Source organism: Nicotiana tabacum, chromosome 11, assembly GCF_000715075.1.
Source record: "Nicotiana tabacum cultivar K326 chromosome 11, ASM71507v2, whole genome shotgun sequence".
NCBI classification, from domain to species: Eukaryota; Viridiplantae; Streptophyta; class Magnoliopsida; order Solanales; family Solanaceae; genus Nicotiana; species Nicotiana tabacum.
Genome location: NC_134090.1, coordinates 25,493 through 30,649, shown reverse-complemented (window position 1 = coordinate 30,649; position 5,157 = coordinate 25,493).

Sequence of the window (5,157 nt, the reverse complement as noted above, 5' to 3'; positions counted from 1 at the left end):
ATTTTTGCTAATGATGCTCCTAAAAATATTTTTTGATTTGATTTGCAACAGAAATAACATAAATACAATTGTACTCACCTGAACATTTTTCACATTGTATAAATTCTCATTAGTATTCCCATTCATTCACAATGACAATATTTCCTTGGCTCATTAGGCCATTCACAAGATTTTTTATTTCTGGCACGATGACCGTATTTCATATTCCACACTTTCACCTCTTTCAATTTCAAAGATCACCATCAAGTATCAACATATAGGATATTTTAGAAATCATATACTTCAAATCCATTTGAAATGGAAACTTCAAACACAAATGGTTTCTTCCCAAAGAATGAGGCATACCAACCAACAATAGAAACACACATGAAAAATCATAAACAATCAATACACCATTTACTCTTGCAATACTCTTCCCCAGAAATGACAATGTACAATTTCAACACATGAGTATATAGAACTCGAATCACACTGGATATATTTATAAATCAAAGCATTAGTTAAAGCAGCCACTAATAGGCATGAATTTAGTACAAAAGCTTTTAGACAATTCTATCTTCGAAGTCATTTTTAAACAATAGAATCGAGGCTCATTTCACATTCTTTATCGCATCTTCTCAAATCATTTGCACTACTAGACACAATCATAACTTAAATTATTGGCACATTGGCTACACTCTATATCCCCAATTAACTTATTTCACTTCCAACCATCTTTATAGATTATAAACAATAAGACATTTCCAAATCAAGACTTTAGGTACACATATGAGCAATTAAGATTCTTAAGAATATCGAGATTTTCTCACACAATTTGGCATACTATCTTTTATTGAAACACGACTCAAAGCCATAACCTTTTAATACGTAACCCATACTTTGAAACTTACGAAAACATTATAGAATTCAATTCCAAGAGAGAAAATTTAGCCAACATACCTTGATGGAGCTCTTTAGTGCTACTAAAACCACATACTACTCTTAAAACTTCAATCTACATCAACATAATTTAATTGGACGAATATTAGTAAAGATTTCCAGGCTTTTTGGTCGTTTTGACATTTTATCAAACACCTAGAGTGCATAGCATTCAACTACCTCTAGTAATGGTGTTTCTTCATCCAACAATCCCTCATTCCCACCAACAAGATATAATACAATATCCTTTGATTACTAACAACCTTCTTTAGCACCATTATAATCATCAATGAACTCACATCCACCAAATTTCACTAATTAGCTCATTACAAAATCTCTACAATACCCAATAATCTAGTTTAAGTATTTATGGCTTCCAATCACCATCTCATAAGTGCTAGTACTTATTCCTTGCTCATTTATTCACTAACAATCCATGCATGTAGGTTTAGGGTGAAATATTACCTCTTGTAGATTAAATCTTGAAAGTCAACTTTTGGGGTGTTCTTGAGATTTTGAAGAAATCCTATGGAATCCAATCAAAACCTTGTTGTAACTAGTGATTGAGAAGTGAAATCATCATAAAAACACACTTAAAAACTCACCTTAGGTGTATATTGGAAGCCTTGGCCGGATATGTGAGGGAGAGAAAAACCCTAGTCTTGAAATCCTTTTATTCTTCTCTCTCCCCGCTCATATATTAATAGGCCCAGGTACAATATTTTTTCACGGGTGATATCCCTGTGCTATAAGGCTTTAGCTCACTGGTTTGCTAAAATCAGGTGCAGTATTTTTCCACTGATGTTATCCCTGTGCTATAAGGCTTTAGCTCACTGATTTGCTAAAATTTTCTGCTTCCTTCCCGTGCTATAGCTGCGCTATGGGGAGATAGATCACTATATTTTCTTTAGTCTTATTGCTTTGAAAGTAACATCCAAGGGTTCCCCATTATTACAACACTCAAAGATTAATAAAATAATTATTCCCAAGTATCCAAATAACTTTATTCACTCCAGTAATTCTCATGTGGTTCGAGTCTAAATTAAATTGTATTCCTAATATCGAAATCAATCGAATTAGCAATAGAAATTCAAGGGGCCTTACACATTAGCCTACCTAGGCACCGCAAACCTTGAGTTCTTGGAAAATATTTTACGGGGCCTTACAATATGACAAGCCAATATCATGATCAACATATTCTAAAATTGCACTCTCATATTCAATAGCCATGTTCAACATCAAGTATGTAGAATTCCACCTTGTAGGAACATCCAAACATAAAGATTTCCTAACTAGATTTCCTTCATCACAACATTCCTGAAACTTTTTTCACCTAGAAGGAGACTGCCTGATATATCTCACAGCTTGCCTATCGTTCAATAGACACAGTTGATTTTTTATACCATTATGAACAACAAGATTCATAATATGAGCCATACACCTCATGTGAAAGTGCTTACCATTCATGGAATCGGTCTCCCATTTAGTTAACTTCTTAGAAAGCTCCTTCACCTTCACGTAATTTGAACTAGCATTATCAACTGTGACAGTGAAATTTTTTTGTAACCCCCACTCTTTCAAATAATTAACAATACTATTTGCCATATCTTCACCCATATGGCTAGAAATTAGACAAAAGTTGAAATTCTTTTATGCATTTTCCATTCATTATCAATCCAATGAATATTAATACACATATAATTTATTTGTTGTAAAGAAGTCCAAGTATTAGTGGTAAAGCAAACTCTCTGATCTTTAAACAGCTTCACGAACTTACGTTTTTCCTCATTGAAAAGATCAAAACAGTCCCGATTCACAATTCTACGGGAAGGAATTCGAAAAAAGGTTGTGCAACTTTTATAAAATTTATAAAACCTTCCTTTTCAACAAAGCTAAAAGGAAGTTCATCAACAATCACCATACAAAGCCTTCCTACATTGTTCTTGATCAAATTTCCAAGGAACAACAACTATTGAAAGACTAATTTTGATTGACTTGTTTCAACATTCAAAGGCATTTTTTTACAATTGGCCATATGAGTAAGCAGTGCTTTCATACTATTATCTTTTGTGTCAGCAAAATATTCTCTTTTGCAATATTTACAGACACCCTTTTTATTTACTTCATAATCAACAATTTGGTCAAAACGATCCCATGCACGAGACCTTTTTTTCCCTTTCCTTACCGTTGACTGAAGTGATTGAGATTGTGTTATGACATTTGAATTAGAAGCTCCACTTTCACCAATCACCTTATCAGTTGTGATATTTCAAGCCATGCGTTTGTGTCACTGTATGTTTTAATTAAAAAAATCAAGCAACGAGCCAACAAACCTTAAAAATGCAATAAAATAATCAATAAAACAGTGGATGGATTCACAAGTGATATAGTGAATTTGTACTTATCTCGAATTAAATCCAAAACAACCTCAAACAATGAGTTAGAAAATCCAAAAAGAGTGACCCAAAAAATAATGAGGAAAATGAGAATTGTAACGTGAGGAAGAGAATCATAAACTTACCCGAATTGATGGAGATTGCCGATTGAGAATTGAGAAAAGAAACTGGTCGACCTTTGGTATAGGCTGCACGATAGTCGACATGAGCTCATAAAATGATAATCGAAAATACAGAATTATAAAACACGAGCACAAAATAATAAATCAAAAACAATCAAAAATCCTATATTTTTATTATAGGAATCTACTGTAAAACTCAAAAGAAAGGAACGAAATTTGTTCTTAAGAAAAAAGTATTAAATTTCAAATTTTGGAATACAAACTTACGGTTCTTACTCTAAGATTCTAAGAATGTGATTGTACTTTGAGTTTTGAAGAAGAAGTAATGAATAATTGAATGAGTGAAATGCGATTGGGAAAATTCAGAGAAAAAGAGAGAATGAAGTCCTAGATGTATTTATATACTTAAGGATAAAATCGTAATTTTATTAAATTTTTTTGGGTTATCGGTTAACCCGTTAAGAAAAAATGGTAAATCGAGGCTCGAATCGATAACCCAATAGTAAAAAAAATACTAAACTGTTACCGAACCGTTAACCCAATAACCCGATACCGATAACCCAATAACCTTTTTTCGGTTCGGGCTATCGGTTATACCCGATATATGCCCAGTCCTAGTGTATATCAATGAAAAACTATTGTTGGACGACTAAAAAAATAACTACCATGTGTTACTAAGTAGATTATCCCATTAAAATATTTTAATAGATAATATGTTTGTCAATTTTTAAAATTTTTACTAAACATATATTTACTTATCAAAAATTTAACAAAGTAAGATTGAAATAATATTAATTAACAAAAAATATGGAAAACCCGAAAAAGCTGACAAAACCAAGCCAACCCGATCCATGCACACCCCTAATCACAAGTAGTTACTATTCAACATATTTTCCAATTTCATTTTGTAAAAAAAAAAAAAAAACCTTTTCGTTTTGAAAACTATTCAATTAATAATCTTATTTTTACTTTAAATAAGTGACCAGTTGGGATTCGCTTAATATAAAATCATTGAGAAAAATCAAAAGACACATGAACTGTCACAATTATTTATTTTATAAGATAATTTTAGCACTTTACCTATATTTAACTTGCTTGTTATTTTTTAAATTTTACGTCTAATTAAACTCTTTCATGTAAAATAGCATAAATAGAATACCTGATAATTTATTTTATATGCGATATTACTTTTAAAATTTTATTTCATATGTATATCTCATACGTTAGAAAAAGTTTATTTATTTTTGAAGAATAAATGTACATTGATACATATTTTTACTAACTTTTTGTGCTTTCACTGCAAAGACTATGTATAGTATTTTTCAAAACAACAATAAATATCTTATAATCAGAAGATACATGAACTCTCACAATTATTCATATTATAAGATAATTTGGCACTCTACACATATTTAACTTGCATGTTATTTCTTAGATTTTTTAAAGTTCATGTGTCATTAAACCATTTTACTTAAAATAGGACAAATAGAACACTTGATAATCTATTCTATATGTCGTATTATTTTTAAAATTTATTTTATAAGTATATCTCACATAAGAAAAAGTTATTTATTTTTGAAGAATAAGTGTTTTATTGACTTTTTGTGAAAAGAAAAAAGAAATTAAATCACGAGATTTGAAACGGGAGGAAGACAGTCTACAGGCGGATGTAACATGATATAATTGGAACTTGAGTGTAACATATAGAAATAAGATGAGAT